This window comes from Mirounga leonina, unplaced genomic scaffold (genome assembly GCF_011800145.1).
Source record: "Mirounga leonina isolate KUSES-001 unplaced genomic scaffold, KU_Mleo_1.0 Mir_97, whole genome shotgun sequence".
NCBI classification, from domain to species: Eukaryota; Metazoa; Chordata; class Mammalia; order Carnivora; family Phocidae; genus Mirounga; species Mirounga leonina.
In genome coordinates, this window is record NW_023270889.1 from 3,558,735 (window position 1) to 3,579,468 (window position 20,734).

Sequence of the window (20,734 nt, forward strand, 5' to 3'; positions counted from 1 at the left end):
GGTCTAAAAAGTTTATATATATTGATTAATGTAATTTTTACAACACCTTCTTGAAGTAAGTACCATAATTATTATTCCCATTTTACAGATGAGGAAACTGAAACACAGAGAAGTTAGGTCACTTGTCTAAGATCACACTGAATCACACTGGACTGGTGGAGGTGGGAGTCAAATCCAGGTAGGCAGGCTCCAAGTTCTGTGCCAAGTAGTTCTGTGCCGAGTGAGTCAGGCACTACCTCGGAGGACACGTGGCAGTCAGGTTGTCCTAGTAGCTCAGGTAAGAAACAACAAGGGTCTGACTATGTCAGTAGCAGAAAGAAGGAAGGAGAGAAGATAAAGTCAGGAGAGAGATACAGAGGAGGGAGACTTCATACCAGGATTACAAACTGGGGCATTGACCTGCAGTGTTTCACAAATTGAACCTTGAATGCAATTTGATGTTGAATATACTCTCTGTTTTCCTGTATCACACATAGACTCTTGCTATATTTCCCTCTCCAGCCTGACTTTTGAAAGCTAATACATTTATGATCCTTGATTCCATAGAATTTGATGTTAGGGATAAGTGAGTCACAGATGAATCAGAGATGTCGAACTTGGGAGTAGCATGGGGTGGGGGTGGTGTCATCATTGATGTGACATAGCATGATGAGAGGCCAGGGAGAGAGGACTAACTAGCCAGTCTGGGATATGGGGAGTTGAGAGATTTATGGAACCAACTTGTGGATGGCTAGTATCTATATGGAAATATAGCCTAGGGAGCTAGAAATGATTCTAGTTATAGGGGTAGAGAAACTAGTTAAAATCATGGAGGAGGTGTAGGGTGACACATGAGGGTTGGGAAAATATGCCAGGAAAGGACAGATAACTTATTTTCATCAGTTTTAATAATTCATTTGATCCATCATACTTAGCAGGCTTTAACTATATGGGTTTAATCCAAAGAAACCAGTGGTTCTAGAGCCTGGCTGTACATCAGTCACCTGAGGAGCTTTCAAAATGCTGACTCCAGGCTTCTCTTCCCCACTGATGAATTAATTTAGAATCATCTGGACATGGGGTATAATTTTTGAAGCTCCCCATGTCCTAACAGGCAATCTGACAGGTAAGCTACACCTGGAAAAGTTATCAGCGGACCCTAAATTTTGTGGTAGAGAAAGAGAAAAGGAAATGGAAGAGTCATGCCAAGCCCCAGTTCTAAGAAAGCTCTGGTATTGTGTCTCTTGCCTTGCCCGGAGTGAAAAAGAGTCAGATGTTTGGTTAGTCAGGGCAAAGCAAATTACTGGACCCGGATAAGGTCTGTAGTTGACAGTAGCAAGGCTTAATGCTTAGACCCTAAATGTTATATGGAGCCTAGGTCAGCCCTTGCTTCTAAAGCCAGCATTGGCCCCCATGACAGCAATGGGACTGAGCCTGCAGGTGGCAGGCACATGGCCCAGCTGTGAAGGGAGATGGGATAAAGATGTCAGGAACCTGATGGAACATTAATGCTTTTTAGTGAGCACATGGTGAACTTAGCTCATCTTTGCCTTTAGAAAATAAAGTCATCATCAAAGTAAAAACAGTAAATAGATAAATAGATAAAAGTGTGCCAAGTGACTTTAATGTGAAGCTAGGTGGATGCTCCTGCCCTAGCCTCTCTGATCAAACTGCATCTCCTTCACTATGGGTGAATGCAAGTAAAACAAATAATTTACCTAATTCTAATTATTTAAATAAGATATATTTTTTCTGGATATCAAAGTAATAGATGTTCATTGTTGAAAATTTGGAAATTGAAAAAGGATGAGAGAACATCAGAATCGGTCAAAATCTTACTACTGTGGATAACTGTTTCATTGTATTTCTCTCTGTTCATTTTTTTCCCCCTTCGGGAGCTTTTTTTTGTTTTAAGTTTTTATTTTAATTCCAGTTAGTTAACATACAGTGTTATATCAGTTTCAGGTGTACAATATAGTGATTCATCACTTCCATACATCACCTGGTGCTCATTGCAAGTGCCTCCTTAATCCGCATCACCTATTTCACCCCCCCACACCCATCTCCCCTCTGGTAATCATCAGTTTGTTCTCTATAATTAAGAGTCTGTGTCTTAATTTCTCTTTTTCCCTTTGCTCATTTGTTTCTTAAATTCCACATATGAGTGAAGTTATGTGGTATTTGTTTCTCTGACTGACTTATTTCCGTTACCATTACACTCTCTAGCTCCATCCATGTAATTGCAAATGGCAAGATTTCTTTTTATGGCTGAATAATATTCCTGTATGTGTGTGTATGTGTATGTCCATTCGTCAATTGATGGACTCTTGGGCTGTTTCCATAATTTAGCTGTTATAAATAATGCTGCAGTAAACATAGGGATACATGTATCCCTTCGAATTAGTGTTTTTGTACTCTTTGGGTAAATATCCAGTAGGGTGATTGCTGGATCATAGGGTAGATCTATTTTCAACTTTTTGAGGAAACTCTATACTGCTTTTCACAGTGGCTGCACCAGTTTGCATTCCCACCAATAGTGTAGGAGGTTCCTTTTTCTCCATAGCCTCACTAACACCTGTTGTGTCTTGTGTTACTGATTTTAGCCATTCTGACAGGTGTGTGAGGTGATACCTCATTGTGGTTTTGATTTGCATTTCCCTGATGATGAGTGATGTTGAACATCTTTTCATGTCTTTTGGCCACCTGGATGTCTTCTTTGGGGAAATGTCTGTTCATGTCTTCTGCCCATTTTTAATTGGATTATCTGGTTTTTGGGGTACTGAGTTGTATAAGTTCTTTATATATTTTGGATACTAACCCTTATCGGATATGTCATTTGCAAATATCTTCTCCCATTCAGCAGATTGTCTTTTAGTTTTGTTGATTGTTTTCTTCACTGTGCAGAAGCCTTTTATTTTGCAGTCTCAATAGTTTATTTTTGCTTTGTTTCCTTTGCCTCAGGAGACATATCTAGAAAACAATTGCTATGTCCCATGTCAAAGAGGTTACTGCCTGTATTCTCTTCTAGGATTTTTTTTTTTTTAAAGATTTTATTTATTTGACAGAGAGAGACAGTGAGAGAGGGAACACAGCAGGGGGAGTGGGAGAGGGAGAAGGGGGCTTCCCGCCGAGCAAGGAGCCCGATGTGGGGCTCGATCCCAGGATCCTGGGATCATGACCTGAGCCGAAGGCAGACGCTTAACGACTGAGCCACCCAGGCGCCCCTCTTCTAGGATTTTTATGCTTTCAGGTTTTACATTTATGTTCTTAATCCATTTTGAATTTATTTTTGTGTATGGTGTAATAAAGTGGTCCAGTTTCATTCTTTTTCATGTAGCTGTCTAGTTTTCCCAACACCATTTGTGAAAGAGACTTTTTCCCACTGTGTATTCTCTCTGTTCATTTTATTTTATTTTTTTAAGACTTATTTATTTATTTGACAGAGAGAGAGAAAGAGCACAAGCAGGGGGAGTGGGAGAGGGAGAAGCAGGCTCCCCGCCGAGCAGGGAGCCTGATGCAGGGCTCGATCCCAGGATGCTAGGACCATGACCTGAGTCGAAGGCAGACACCTAACCAACTTAGTCACCCAGGCACCCCTCTGTTCATTTTTTTTTTTTTAAGATTTTATTTTATTTATTTGACAGAGAGAGAGCGAGAGCAGGAACACAAGCAGGGGGAGTGGGAGAGGGAGAAGCAGGCCTCCTGCCGAGCAGGGAGCCCGATGCGGGACTCGATCCCAGGACCCTGGGATCATGACCTGAGCCGAAGGCAGACGCTTAACAACTGAGCCACCCAGGCGCCCCCCTCTGTTCATTTTAAAGTGCATGCATATATAATATGTGGCTGACATCATGCTATAATTATAATTTTATATAATTTTCTTTTTTTTTAAGATTTTATTTATTTATTTGAGAGAGAGAATGAGATAGAGAGCATGAGAGGGGGGAGGGTCAGAGGGAGAAGCAGACTCCCCGCTGAGCAGGGAGCCCAGTGCGGGACTCGATCCCAGGACTCCAGAATCATGACCTGAGCCAAAGGCAGTCACTTAACCAACCGAGCAACCCAGGCGGCCTATAATTTTATTTTTCACCTGCCATTATATCATAAGCGTTTCTTCATGTCATTAAACTGTCTTTGGAGACATAGTTTTAAATGGCTTCATAATTTTTACTTTGTATGGCTGAGCTATAATTTATTAATTATTTGCCAACCTTTGAGCACTTAGATTTTTTTGCTTTTTTATATTATAAATGATCCTGGTATTCTTTGTGTCAAATTTCAGATTAATTTCATAGACCAGATTCCTAAAAGTAGAAACACTCGACCAAGGAGTATAAATACTTGTAAGGTCTATTCACAACTGTGGCTAGTTATGCAAAAAATGGGATTATTGGAAGGAGCCTAGGAGGAGTTCTGACTGGCTGAAGTCAGGCCCAAATTAAGCATCAGATAAGGGACACACACATATACACACACACACATGTAGCCACCAGGAGTGGCATTATGAGCACAGCACCCAACTATATCCGTGTCTACTACATGAAGATTCCTAGAAACGAATTTCTGGGCCAAAAAAGTATGGCTATGTTAAAAGTTCTTAATGGAAATGGCCAAATATCTTACCAGAAATGTACCAATTTATCCTGTATCTGGCATTGATTAATGTATATAATATATATATTTAAATATTTATGTGTATCTAATAGGTGGTAGGTGAAATAGGTTTGATAGGTGAAAAATTGTATCTCATTTTTATCATTTTAATTTACTTTTTTTTTAACATGCAGGGTTCTGAATATATTAGTGTTCAGATATTAGTATTTGTCCTTCTTGAACTGAATCTTTGTTTCTTTCACTCACTTCTTAATTGGTATCTTGGCTATGTGAATTATTCAAAAGCACCTATCCACTTCCTCACATCAAAACTCCTTAATAGGTTCTGAAATAGCCATATAGTTAAGCAAAAGTATTTGTTTCCTCGAATAATGCAAATGGTTTCAGTTTATACTTCGTGTACCTCTTTAGTGTGCCAAAGATTGGAATCTTATTCCAAAAGAATGTTTAAAAAAACACAAAAGCTCCATATAAAAGTCTTAAAATTTCCCTTTATTAAACATGATTTAAAAGCCTTTGATTTGTAAAGTACTAAAAAAACCCTTTGCCTTGTGTGGGAGTTGGGGACACTGTTTTTCACTAGCTGCCAGTTGATTAGTACTTGGAGAAGAAAAATACTTCCCTCATGTAGAAAGAGGAATAAACCTATCAAAGATTAGCTATCAGAGTGCACAACCTGGGCTGTTTATGGGTAAGTCAAGAAAGATATCAAAATTATAGGGTTTTTAATTATTGTTAAATAACTCTTGATGTGCCAAGTCAGGAGGTCCTTAGTTTTATGTTTCTAAAGAAAAATAATTTGAGGCTAAACAGTTCTTGGCTCCTCAAAATTTGAGATAATCACCTTAATGAGGGGAAGAAATCTGTAAGAAAAAGAACCTAATTAACCTATATTAATAACTTAATGAAGCAAAAGAAGACATTAAACATCAAACACCAAAATCTTCTTTTTGACCCTCATTCCACTTTCTCCTCCACCCTTACCATTCTGTAAGTTTACATGGCCAGATGGTTCAATTCATAGTGCTTATCACAAATGTACTTGTTGTGATAGGTTTGATAAGTCCAAAAAAAGACTCAAGTTTGTTGAGTCTGAGGTCTCAAAATATTCCCGGTGATTTCATCAGTTCTTAGAATCATGTTGAACTTGTAAATAGCTGACCTGTCGGGAACCTCATAGAGATAGGCTCTGTTTGAATTCATGTCCAGTCCTGTCCCAAGGTTCTATCTTTCAGCTTACAGAGTGGAGGAGGGAAGGGGAGCAGAAGGAGAGAGCAATGCTGCACGCAGCACTTGGGTGACATTAGCCTGGCCCACCTGGGCTGCTCTTAAAGACCTAGAGGGGAGTGAGGGTAATACTACTGGCATTTACAATTAGTTTAGATATGTATTTTTCTCACATCAAAAAGTTAGAAAAGAAAAGGCTCCAAGGTAAGTTGCCAAGCTCCTGAAGGCTCTCTGCTATCTTCTATTTGTGAACTATAATTACCTCCTGGCTACAAGATGGCTGCAGGGCCTCCAAAATCTTCACATGACATCTTTTCAAACAGAAGGGGATAGAAGAAGGCAAAAAGTTTTCATTCTGAGACTGTCTTTTCATTTCATTCTGTAGCTGCTTTTTTTTTTAATAATTTCTTTTTTTTTTTTAAAGATTTTATTTATTTATTTGACAGAGAGAGACACAGCGAGAGAGGGAACATAAGCAGGGGGAGTGGGAGAGGGAGAAGCAGGCTTCCCATGGAGCAGGGAGCCTGATGCGGGGCTCAATCCCAGGACCTGGGATCATGACCTGAGCTGAAGGCAGACGCTTAATGATTGAGCCACCCAGGCGCCCCTGTAGCTGCTTTTTCAAGAAAAAAGTCTTTCCCAGAAACCTCCACCTGACTTCTTATATCTTATTGACTCACCTGACCTAGAACTTGGTCACCTGACTGCTACTGGCTTCACAGATAAAGCTGAATAGGCCTCTTATAATTGGTTTAGACCAGTTGCACTCATCTCCTGGGGTGAGCACATTGCTATCTAGATGAAACTGGGGCTCTGCTAACAAGGAAGGAGAAGGACTGGCTGTCAGAAAGCAACCTCCAGGCATAGTTCATAGTCTTGGCATAGTTCATAAAACCTTTCGCGGCAAATCACTTTACAAAGTAACCTTCAGTATGTGACATGACTTCGGAGTATACCATTAAAAATGAGGAACTGGGAGAGAGAAAATACATATGTGCTGGTAGTGGTGCAGGGGCGGAGTGGGGGGTAGAGATGAAGAAAAGGGAAGACCATGTGGACCAACTCAAAGCAAAGAAACCAGTTCGCCGACTACCTCTTCTATGCCTGGCATGGTGCTAGGCTATGGTCTGTTTCAGAAGTGCTGTGAATGTATGTCATGGGCCTTATCTGTAAGGGGCTCGTGGAGGCTGCTTTTAGGCAAACAGGCTTGAGCAGTGGAATGAGAAAGGGCCCACAGTGACCACCTGGCTGAATACAGACAGCCCCATTAGGCAACCCACCTTCAAAAACCCATAGGCCCTAACTGACTGATGGGCTACTTACAACCAGGCAGAGTTACCAAAAAAAGGGAGAATTCTATATGTTGCCGCACCCCCTCACCTTCCCCCTTTAAAAACAGCCCCTACCCACTGCCTCATGCCTTTGCTGTCCTGCCCCCCCCTTTCTTGCAGTGCATTCAGTAAACTTCTATCTCCTTTGTTTTGCCTCAGGTGAATTCTTTCATCTCCCGCACCACCGGCTTCCACCTGATCATTGCCCCACATTTGGGGGCCAACATCCGATCAAGAGATACCCCCTTTAGGAACCCTCCTACACTGCTGATGGGAATGCAAGCTGGTGCAGCCACTCTGGAAAACAGTATGGAGGTTCCTCAAAAAGTTGAAAATAGAGCTACTGTACAACCCAGCAATTGCACTACTGGGTATTTACCCCAAGGACACAAATGTAGTGATCCGAAGGGGTATGTGCACCCCAATGTATATATAGTAGCAATGTCCACAATAGCCAAACTATGGAAAGAGCCTAGATGTCCATCAACAGATGAATGGATAAAGAAGATGTGGTATTTATATATATATATAATGGAATATTATGCAGCCCTCAAAAAACCCAAAATCTTGCCATGTGCAACGATGTGGATGGAACTAGAGGGTATTATGCTAAGTGAAATAAGTCAATCAGAGAAAGACATGTATCATATGATCTCAGTGATATGAGGAATTCTTAATCTCTGGAAACAAACTGAGGGTTGCTGGAGTGGTGGGGGTGGAAGGGATGGGGTGGCTGGGTGATAAACATTGGGGAGGGTATGTGCTATGGTGAGCGCTGTGAATTGTGTAAGACTGATGAATCACAGACCTGTACCTCTGAAACAAATAATACATTATATGTTAAAAAAAAAAAAAAGATAGTAGGAAGGGAAAAATGAAGGTGGGGCAATCGGAGGGGGAGACGAACCATGAAAGACTATGGACTCTGAGAAACAAACTGAGGGTTCTAGAGGGGAGGGGGTTGGGGGATGGGTTAACCTGGAGATGGGTATTAAAGAAGGCACCTATTGAATGGAGCACTCGGTGTTATAAGCAAACAATGAATCATGGAACACTACATCAAAAACTAAGGATGTAATGTGTGGTGATTAACATAACATAATAAAATAAAATAAAAAGAGCTACCCCCTTTAGACACCGCAGGAATTACAAGCTGTCCTGGTAGCAGTGAGAGAAGAATAGGAATCCTAACATTGCTAAGGGCTAAAGTGTGATATAGAGAAAATAATGACCAGAGGAGATCAGGGTGAGGAGACGTCACTGTGATTTGGAGCGTGGAGATGCTTCAAGAGTGAGGGGTTTCGGGGCTGTGTGGGATTTAGCTGAACAGTGAGAACATTCCGGGTGGGAGAACGTCGCAGAACTGGGGAAAGGACAGTCAAAGGCCGAATCAAGAATGAATGTGTGTTTGGGGGTGGGAGGACCCATCAGGGAAGAAACCTGAGTTTGGAGCAAATTTGGAAAGCAACTGCTAGAATTCTTGGAATGTTAATGTTCCAAAGTGTACCTCTGAGAGCAAAATGGTGTCTGACAAACGAGTTTTGCTTCATGAATGTTCCTAGAGGAACATTTTTGTTGTTGGCAGCACAGTCTTGCCTCTAGTGCTTACAGATACGAAGCCCTGAGTTCATTGGTTAAAAATGGTACAGATGGGGGTGGGGCTGGGTTGCCTCCTTCTGGGGACAAATGTCCATTTGTCTGTTGTGCACGTAGATTGCACAAAATCAAACATTCCTTGTTGCTCTGAACTTACATAGCATTGCATTCAAAGAAATAGAAATCCTACTTTGGCCCTCCTTGAAGAATAACATCCATCTTTGTTACAGGTTTTCTTAAAGGGTGCCTAATAACCTCTTTAGACATCTTGCCCTTATCCCCCAAATTTTCCCTCACAGCAGCAACTGAAACCCTCTTCCTCTCTATCCCCAAAACAACGTGCTTCCATCCTGTTGATTGCCTCCACTCCTTCTTCATACACATCACAACTTTCCCAAAGCCTGCACCCTCCTCTCTGTGTACAAAGATCTGCAATTTTAAACTTGACTCAAGAAATCTACCTGGGGAAGGAGAGTGGAGAGCTGACCCTATGAGACTCCTACAGGGGTTGCAGGGATGGGCGACCATGAAATTGATATAAATCACTTTTATCTCAGTTCACATCCAGTCCACCAGCCTAGTAGACCTCATTTTTAAATTTTGATAAAATATATGTAACATAAAATGTGCCATTTGACCATTTTTTAAAAAGATTTATTTATTTATTTGGGAGCGGGGGAGACACAGAGGAAAGGGAGAGAGAGAATCTTAAGCAGACTTCCCAACATGGGGCTTGATCTCATGACCCTGAGATCATGACCTGAGCCGAAATCAAGAGTCAGACACTTAACTGACTGAGCCACCCAGGCACTCAAATTTGACCGTTTTTAAGTGTATAATTCATTGGCCTTAATTACATTCACAATGTTGGGCAATGCATCACCATATCTATTTCTAAAATTTTTTGATCATCCTAAACAGAAACCCTGTACCTCTTAAGCAATAATTTGCCATTCTCCCTTCCCTCCAGCCTTTGGTAACCTCTAGTTTACATTCTGTTTCTCTGAATTTTCTTTTTCTAGATATTTCATATAAGTAGAATCATACATTACTTGGCCTTTTATGCCTGACTTCTTTCACTTAACATAATGTTTTCAAGGTTCATCTGTATTGTGGCATGTATCAAAATTTTGTTTCTTTTTATCACTGAATATTATTCCATTGCATATATATATACCACATTTTGTTTATGCATTTATCTGTTGATGGAGATGGGTTGTTTTCACCTTTTGGCTGTTGTAAATAATGTTGCTATGAACACTGGCATGCAAGTATCTGTTTGAGTCTCTCTTTTCAGTTCCTTTGGTAAAAACCTAGGAGAGGAATTGCTGGATCATGTGGTAATTTTACATTCAACTTTTTGAGGAAATACCAGACTGTTTTCTACAGTGACTACACCATTTTACATTCCCACTAGCAATGTGCAAGTATTCTAATTTCTCCACATCTTCACCAACACTTATTTTCTGTCTTTTATTATAGCCATCTTAGCAGTTGTGAAGTGGTAGATCATCATGGTTTTGATTTACATTTTCTTAATGACTAATGATATTGAACATTTTTTCATGTACTTATTTGCCATTTATGTATCTTCTTTGGAAAAATGTCTATTCAAGTTCTTTTTCTATTTTTAAATTGAGTTGTCTTTTTGTTGATTGTAGTTCTTTATATATTCTAGATACTAATCCTTTATCAAATATATGATTTGCAAATATTTTCTCCCATTCTTTTTTTTTAAATTAAATTTTATTATGGTATGTTAGTCACCATACAATACATCATTAGTTTTTGATGTGGTGATCCACATGATTCATTGTTTTCATATAATACCCAGTGCTCCATGCAGTACGTGCCCTCCTTTTTTTTTTTAATTTTATTTTATTATGCTATGTTACTCACCATACATTACATTATTAGTTTTTGATGTAGTGCTCCATGATTCATTGTTTGAGTGTAACAGCCAGTGCTCCATTCAATATGTGCCCTCTTTAATACCCATCACCAGGTTAACCTATCCCCCAACCCCCTCCCCTCTAGAACCCTCAGTTTGTTTCTCAGAGTCCATAGTTTCTCATGGTTCATCTCCCCCTCCGATTTCACCCCCTTCATTTTTCCCTTCCTACTATCTTTTTTTTTTTTTTTAACATATAATGTATTATTTGTTTCAGAGGTACAGGTCTGTGATTCATCAGTCTTACACAATTCACAGCGTTCACCATAGCACATACCCTCCCCAGTGTCTATCACCCAGCCACCCCATCCCTCTCACCCCCCACCACTCCAGCAACCCTGAGTTTGTTTCCAGAGATTAAGAATTCCTCATATCACTGAGATCATATGATACATGTCTTTCTCTGATTGACTTATTTCATTTAGTATAATACCCTCTAGTTCCATCCACATCGTTGCACATGGCAAGATTTCGGGTTTTTTGAGGGCTGCATAATATTCTAGTGTGTGTGTGTGTGTGTGTGTGTGTGTGTGTATATATATATATATATATATATATGTATACCGCATCTTCTTTATCCATTCATCTGTCAACAGACATCTAGGCTCTTTCCATAGTTTGGCTATTGTGGACATTGCTGCTATAAACATTGGGGTGCACATACTCCTTCTGATCACTACAAATGTAGTGGTATTTGGGGTAAATACCCAGTAGTACAATTGCTGGGTTGTACGGTAGCTCTATTTTCAACTTTTTGAGGAACCTCCATTCTGTTTTCCAGAGTGGCTGCACCAGCTTGCATTCCCACCAACAGTGTAGGAGGGTTCCCCTTTCTCCGTATCCCCGCCAACATCTGTCGTTTCCTGACTTGTTAATTTTAGCCATTCTGACTGGTTGAGGTGGTATCTCATTGAGGTTTTGATTTGGATTTCCCTGATGCCAAGCGATGTTGAGCACTTTTTCATGTGTCTGTTGGCCATTTGGATGTCTTCTTTGCAGAAATGTCTGTTCATGTCTTCTGCCTATTTCTTGATTGGATTCTTTGTTCTTTGGGTGTTGAGTTTAATAAGTTCTTTATAGATTTTGGATACTAGCCCTTGATCTGATATGTCATTTGCAAATCTTCTCCCATTCTGTTGGTTGTCTTTTGGTTTTGTTGACTGTTTCTATTGCTGTGCAAAACTTTTTATCTTGATGAAGTCCCAGTAGTTCATTTTTGCCCTTGCTTCCCTTACCTTTGGTTATGTTTCTAGGAAGAAGTTGCTGTGGCTGAGGTCAAAGAGGTTGCTGCCTGTGTTCTCCTCTAGGATTTTGATGGATTCTTGTCTCACATTTAGGTCTTTCATCCATTTTGAGTCTATTTTTGTGTGTGGTGTAAGGAAATGGACCAGTTTCATTCTTCTGCATGTGGCTGTCCAATTTTCCCAACACCATTTGTTGAAGAGACTGTCTTTTTTCCACTGGACATTCTTTCCTGCTTTGTCGAAAATTAGTTGACCATAGAGTTGAGGGTCCATTTCTGGGCTCTCTATTCTGTTTCACTGATCTATGTGTCTGTTTTTGTGCCAGTACCATACTGCCTTGATGATGACAGCTTTGTAATAGAGCTTCAAGTCCGGAATTGTGATGACACCAGCTTTGCTTTTCTTTTTCAACATTCCTCTGGCTATTTGGGGTCTTTTCTGGTTCCATATAAATTTTAGGATTATTTGTTCCATTTCTTTGAAAAAAGTGGATGGTATTTTGATAGGGATTGCATTAAATATGTAGATTGCTCTAGGTAGCATTGACATCTTCACAATATTTGTTCTTCCAATCCATGAGCATGGAACGTTTTTCCATTTCTTTGTGTCTTTCTTGATTTCTTTCATGAGTATTCTAGAGTTTTCTGAGTACAGATTCTTTGCCTCTTTGGTTAGATTTATGCCTAGGTATCTTATGGTTTTGGGTGCAATTGTAAATGGGATCGACTCCTTAATTTCTCTTTCTTCTGTCTTGTTGTTGGTGTATATAAATGCAATTGATATCTGTGCATTGATTTTATATCCTACCACTTTACTGAATTCCTGTATGAGTTCTAGCAGTTTTGGGGTGGAGTCTTTTGGGTTTTCCACATAAAGTATCATATTGTCTGCAAAGAATGAGAGTTTGACTTCTTCTTTGCCGATTTGGATGCCTTTTATTTCTTTTTGTTGTCTGATTGCTGTGGCTAGGACTTCCAATACTATGTTGAATAGCCGTGGTGATAATGGACATCCCTGCCATGTTCCTGACCTTAGGGGGAAAGCTCTCAGTTTTTCCCCATTGAGAATGATAGTCGCTGTGGGTTTTTCATAGATGGCTTTTATGATCTTGAGGTATGTACCCTCTATCCCTACACTCTGAAGAGTTTTAATCAAGAAAGGATGCTGTACTTTGTCAAATGCTTTTTCTGCATCTATTGAGAGGATAATACGGTTCTTGTTCTTTCTTTTATTAATGTATTGTATCACATTGATTGAATTGTGGATGTTGAACCAACCTTGCAGCCCAGGAATAAATCCCACTTGGTCGTGGTGAATAATCCTTTTAATGTACTGTTGGATCCTATTGGCTAGTATTTTGGTGAGAATTTTGCATCCATGTTCATCAGGGATATTTGTCTGTAATTCTCCTTTTTGATGGGGTCTTTGTCTGATTTTGGGATCAAGGCAATGCTGGCCTCATAAAACGAGTTTGGAAGTTTTCCTTCCATTTCTATTTTTTGGAACAGTTTCAGAATAGGTATTAATTCTTCTTTAAATGTTTGGTAGAATTCCCCTGGGAAGCCATCTGGCCCTCGTTTCTTGTTTTTTGGGAGATTTTTGATGACTGCTTCAATTTCCTTAGTGGTTTTGGACTGTTCAGGTTTTTTTATTTATTCCTGGGTCAGTTTTGGTAGTTTATACATATCTAGGAATGCATCCATTTCTTCCAGATTATCTAATTTGCCGGCGTATAGTTGCTCATAATATGTTTTTATAATTGTTTGTATTTCTTTGGTGTTGGTTGTGATCTCTCCTCTTTCATTCATGATTTTATTTATTTGGGTCCTTTCTCTTCTCTTTTTGATAAGTCTGGCCAGGGGGTTATCAATCTTATTAATTGTTTCAAAGAACCAGCTCCTAGTTTCGTTGATCTGTTCTACTGTTCTTTTGGTTTCTATTTCATTGATTTCTGCTCTGATCTGTATTATTTCTCTTCTCCTGCTGGGTTTAGGCTTTATTTGCTGTTCTTTCTCCAGCTCCTTTAGATGTAGGGTTAGGTTGTGTATTTGAGACCTTTCTTGTTCCTTGAGAAAGGCTTGTACTGCTAAATACTTTCCTCTTAGGACCGCCTTTGCTGCATCCCAAAGATTTTGAACAGTTGTGTTTTCATTTTCATTTGTTTCCATGAATTTTTTTTAATTCTTCTTTAATTTCCTGGTTGACCCATTCATTCTTTAGTAGGATGGTTTTAGCCTCCATGTATTTGAGTTCTTTCCGACTTTCCCCTTGTGATTGAGTTCTAGTTTCAAAGCATTGTGGTCTGAAAATAGGCAGGGATGATCCCAGTCTTTTGGTACTGGTTGAGACCTGATTTGTGACCTAGGATGTGATCTATTCTGGAGAATGTTCCATGGGCACTAGAGAAGGATGTGTATTCCGTTGCTTTGGGATGGAATGTTCTGAATATGTCTGTGAAGTCCATTTGGTCCAGTGTGTCATTTAAAGTCTTTATTTCCTTGTTGATCTTTTGCTTAGACGATCTGTCCATTTCAGTGAGGGGGGTGTTAAAGTCCCCTACTATTATTGTATTGTTGTCAATGTGTTTCTTTGCTTTTGTTATTAATTGGCTTATATAATTGGCTGCTCCCATGTTAGGGGCATAGATATTTACAATTGTTAGATCTTCTTGTTGGATAGATCCTTTAAGTATGATGTAGTATCCTTCCTCATCTCTTATTATAGTCTTTGGTTAAAATCTAATTTGTCTGATAGAAGGATTTGCCACCCCAGCTTTCTTTTGGTGTCCATTACCATGGTAAATGGTTTTCCACCCCCTCACTTTAAATCTGGAGGTGTCTAAAATGAGTCTCTTGCAGACAGCATATTGATGGGTCTTGTTTTTTTATCCAATCTGATACCCTGTGTCTTTTGATTGGGGCAATTAGCCCATTTACATTCAGGGTAACTACTGAAAGATATGAATTTAGTGCCATTGTATTTCCTGTAAGGTGACTGTTACTGTATATTGTCTGTTTTCCTTTCTTGTCTATGTTACTTTTAGGCTTTATCTTTGCTTAGAGGACCCGTTTCAATATTTCTTGTAGGGCTGGTTTTGTGTTTGCAAATTCTTTCAGTTTTTGTTTGTCCTGAAAGCTTTTTATCTCTCCTTCTATTTTCAATGACAGCCTAGCTAGATATAGTATTCTTGGCTGCATATTTTTCTCATTTAGTGCTCTGAATGTATCCTGCCAGTCCTTTCTGGCCTGCCAGGTCTCTGTGGATAGGTCTGTTGCCAATCTAATGTTTCTACCATTGTAGTTTACAGACCTCTTGTCCCAAGCTGCTTTCAGGATTTTCTCTTTGTCTCTGAGACTTGTAAGTTTTACTATTAGATGTCAGGGTGTTGACCTATTTTTATTGATTTTGAGGGGGTTCTCTGTGCCTCCTGGGTTTTGATGCCTGTTTCCTTCCCCAAATTAGGGATGTTCTCTACTATAATTTGCTCCAATATACCTTCTGCCCCTCTCTCTCTTTCTTTTTCTTCTGGGATCCCAATTATTCTAATATTGTTTCATGTTATGGTATCACTTATCTCTTGAATTCTGCCCTCGTGATCCAGTAGCTGTTTTTCTCTCTTTTTCTCAGCTTCCTTATTCTCCATCATTTGGTCTTCTATATCACTAATTCTCTCTTCTGCCTCATTTATCCTAGCAGTTAGATTCTCCATTTTTGATTGCACATCATTAATAGCCTTTTTGATTTCGACCTGGTTAGATTTTAGTTCTTTTATTTCTCCAGAAAGGGTTTCTCTAGTATCTTCCACACTTTTTTCAAGTCCAGCTGTATCTTTCTAATCGTCATTCTGAACTCTAGTTCCGACATCTTACTAATGTCCGTATTGATTAGGTCCCTGGCAGTCAGTACTGACTCTTGTTCTTTTTTTGAGGTGAGTTTTTCCATCTTGTCATTTTGTCCAGAGCAGAATAGATGAATGAGAGAACAAAATGGTAACTGGGTAACAACGACCCCAGAAAAATATACACTAAACAAATCAGAAGAGATCTGAAATTGGGGGAAAAGAAAGGGAAAGAAAGAAAAAAGAAAAAAAGAGAAAAGAAAAAGAAAAAAGAAGAAAAACAAACAAAAAAAGAATATGATCAAATATGATCAGGCTGGTGAATAGATCAGTACCACACACTAGGGCACATTTGGGCATATTTTGGTCTGTTAGAAGAAACTACCTCCCAAAATTTTAAGGAAAGAAAAACTTATATATGTACATAAATAAGGGTAAATATGAAAAAGGGATGGAATATAACTGTAAAGATGAACATTATAAAAGATTTTATAAAAGGAATTGATAAGATAAAAAGTTGGTTGAAAAAAGAAAGAAGAGAAATTTTTTTAAAAAAAAGGGAGAGAATGTGATCAGGCAGGAGACTAGAACAAAGCCATACACTAGAGATTTAGGGTATATTTTGGTCTGTTAGAAGAAACTGTATCCCAAAATTTTATAGAGAGAACAACATATATATACCAGAAATAAGGTTAACTACAACGAAGGGATAAAAATGAAAAATAAAAAAGATTTTGTAAAAAGGTATTGATAAGATGTTGATTGAAAAAGGGAAAAAGAAAAATTAAAAAATAGAAAAAGAAAAAAAATTTTTTTAAATTAACTTTGAAAGACTAAAGAATCATCTGGAAAAAAGCCATGAATTCTATGTGCATTATTCCCCTAGTGCTGGAGTTCTGCCTTTCTCATTGATCGGTAAACTTGGTCTTGGCTGGCTGTTCTTGCTGATCTTCTGGGGGAGGGGCCTGTTTCAGTGGTTCTCAAATGTCTTTGCCGGAGGCAGAATTGCCCTACCGTTGCCGGGGGGCCAGCTAAGTAATCTGCTTGAGTTTGCTCTAGGGAGCTTTGGTTCCCTGCAAGCTTTCCGTACAGCTTTGGAGGACGGGAGTGAAAATGGCGGCCTCCCAAACTCTGCCCCGGAGGAGCCGAGGACTCAGGGCCCCACTCCTCAGTGAGCCCCCAGAGAAAAGCAGTCAATCACTCCCGTCTCCCTGGTCTCCGGCCGTACTCCGTGCTCACCTGGCCTATGACCAAGCATTTCTATCTCTGGCACACGACCCTGTGTGGAGGCTCCAAACCCAGCAGATCCCTACAGTGCGCTCCCACACCACTCCTCCCAGGGGAGGAAGGGGAGTCTCCCTGGATCTGCTGCGTGTTGGGTCCCTGCTGGAAGAGCAGTGGCCTGACTGTGCCATGGATCATGGTTTATGGCAACCCCAAGCTGAGAGCCCACTCCTCGGCTCTGTCTCTACAGCCGGCTTCCCTGCTCCGATACCTGGGAGCTCTGCCGCACTCAGGCACCCCCGGTCTTTCTGTGGTCCTGAGACCACACTGTCCCAGTGAGGGTTCTACCCCCAGCTTAGCCACTGGAGCAACATCCCTCAGCAGAGCAGACTTCTACAAGTTCCAATTTTGTGCTCCTCTGCTCTGTCACTTGCCGGTAGCCAGCTGATGGAGGCTCCCTCCCCCCGCGGTCTGTCTTCCCAAATATTGCCTCGGATTCACTTCTCCGCACGTCCTACCTTCCAGAAAGTCGTTGCTTTTCTGTTCAGAGAGTTGCTGCTATTCTTTTCTTTGATCTGTTGTTGAGTTCATAGGTGTTCAGAATGGTTTGGTAGCTAGCTAGATGAATTCCTGGGACCAGACGAAATTTAGGTCTCCTACTCCTCTGCCATCTTGCTCCTCCCTCTTACAGGCCCTCCTTAATACCCATCACTAGGGTATCCCATCCCCTTACCCCCCTTCCCCTCTAAAACCCTCAGTTTGTTTCTCAGAGTGCATAGTCTCTCATGGTTCATTTTCCCCTCCGATTCCCCCCCTTCATTTTTCCCTTCCTTCTCCTAATGTCCTCCATGCTCTTCCTTATGTTCCATAAATAAGTGAAACCATATGATAATTGACTTTCTCTCCTTGACTTATTTCACTTAGCATAATCTCCTCCAGTCCCATCCATGTTGATGTAAATGTTGGGTATTCATCTTTTCTGATGGCTGAGTAATATTCCATTGTATATATGGACCACATCTTCTTTATCCATTCATCTGTTGAAGAGCATCTCAGCTCTTTCCACAGTTTGGCTATTGTGGACGTTGCTGCTATGAACATTGAGGTGCATATGGCCCTTCTTTTCACTACATTTGTGTCTTTTGGGTAAATACCCAGTAGTGCAATTGCTGGGTCATAGGGTAGCTCTATTTTTAAATTTTTGAGGCACCTCCACACTGTTTTCCAAAGTGGCTGTACCAACTTGCATTCCCAACAACAGTGTAAGAGGGTTCCCCTTTCTCCACAACCTCTCCAACATTTGTTATTTCTTTCCCTGTCCATTTTTGCCATTCTAACTGGTGGAAGGTGGTATCTCAGTGTGGTTTTGATTTGAATTTCCCTGATGGCTAATGATGATGAACATTTTTTCATGTGTCTGTTAGCCATTTGTATGTCTTCTTTGGAGAAGTGTCTGTTCATGTCTTCTGCCCATTTTTTGACTTGATTATTTGTTTTTCAGCATTGAGTTTGAGAAGTTCTTTATAGATCTTGGAAATCAAAGCTTTGTCTGTAGTGTCATTTGCAAATATTTTCTCCCATTCCGTGGGTTGCCTCTTTGTTTTGTTGAATGTTTCCTTTGCTGTGCAGAAGCCTTTTATCTTGATGAAGTCCAAAAGTTCCTTTTTGCTTTTGCTTCACTAGCCTTTGCAGATGTATCCTGAAAGAAGTTGCTGTGGCCGATGTCAAAGAGGTTACTGTCTATATTCTCCTCTAGGATTTTGATGGATTCCTGTCTCACATTGAGGTCTTTCATCCATTTTGAGTTTATCTTTGTGTATGGTGTTAGAGAATGGCCAAGTTTCATTCTTCTGTATATAGCTGTTCAATCCTGAATTTACCAACTAACTTTACACCTTAAAGAACTAGAGAAAAAGCAACAAATGATTCCTAAGCCACCCATTAGAAGAGAAATAATTAAGATTAGAGCAGAGATGAATGAATTGGAAACCAGAAACACAGTAGATCAGATCAACGAAACTAGAAGCTGGTTCTTTGAAAGAATTATTAAGATCGATAAACCACTGGCCAGACTTATCCAAAAGAAAAGAGAAAGGATCCAAATTAATAAAATTATGAATTAAATGGGAGAGATCATGACTAACACCAAGGAAATAGAAACAATTATTAGAAATTATTATCAACAACTATATGCCAATAAAGTAAGCAACCTGGAAGAAATGGATGCCTTACTGGAAACCTATAAACTGCCAAGACTGAAACAGGAAGAAATTGACAACCTGAATAGGCCAATAACCAGTAACGGGATTGAAGCAGTGATCAAAAACCTCCCAAAAAACAAGAGTCCGGGGTCTGATGGATTCCTTGGGGAATTCTGCCAAACATTCAAAGAAGAAATAATACCTATTCTCCTGAAGCTGTTTCCAAAAAATAGAAACAGAAGGAAAGCTTCCAGACTCATTCTGTGAGGCCACATTACCTTGATCCCCAAACCAGGCAAAGACCCCATCAAAAAGGAGAATTTCAGACCAATATCCCTGATGAATATGGATTCCAAAAATCTCAACAAAATCCTAGCTAATAGGATCCAACAATACATTAAAGGGATTATCCACCATGACCAAGTGGGATTTATCCCTGGGATGCAAGGGTGGTTCAACATTCGCAAATCAATCAATGTGATAGAACACATTAATAAGAGGAGTGAGAAGAACCATATGATCCTCTCAACTGATGCAGAAAAAGCATTTGACAAAATACAGCATCCTTTCCTGATTAAAACTCTTCAGAGTATAGGCATAGAGGGAACATTCCTCAAGTTCATAAAATCCATCTATGAAAATCCCACAGTGAATATCATCCTCAATGGGGAAAAGCTGAGAGCCTTTCCCTTAAGATCAGGAACACGTCAAGGATGCCCACTCTTGCCACTATTGTTCAACATAGTACTAGAAGTCCTAGCAACAGCAATCAGACAACAAAAAGAAATAAAAGGTATTCAAATTGGCAAAGAAGAAGTTAAACTCTCTCTTCGCAGGTGACATGATACTTTATGTGGAAAACCCAAAAGACTCCACCCCCAAATTATTAGAACTCTTACAGCAATTCAGTAATGTGGAAGGATACAAAATCAATGCCCAGAAATCAGTTGCTTTCTTATACACTATCAGTGCAACTGTAGAAAGAGAAATTAGAGAAATGATTCCATGTACAATAACACCAAAAACCATAAGATACCTCAGAATAAACCTAACCAAAGAGGTGAAGGATCTATACTCTAGGAACTACAGAACACTCATGAAAGAAATTGAAGAAGACCCAAAAAGATGGAAAAACATTCCATGCTCATGGATCGGAAGGATAAACATTGTTAAAATGTCTATGCTGCCCAGAGCAATCTATACCTTCAACGCCATCCCGATCAAAATTCCAATGACATTTTTCAAAGTGCTAAAACAAACAATCCTAAAATTTGTATGGAATCAGAAAAGACCCTGAATCGCCAAGGAAATGTTGAAAAAGAAAAACAAAGCTGGGGGCCTCACGTTGCCCGGTTTCAAGCTATATTACAAAGCAGTGATCACCAAGACAGCATGGTACTGGCACAAAAACAGACATATAGACCAATGGAACAGAATAGAGAACCCAGATATGGACCCTCAACTCTATGGTCAAATAATCTTCGAGAAAGCAGGAAAAAATATGCAATGGAAAAAAGACAGTCTCTTCA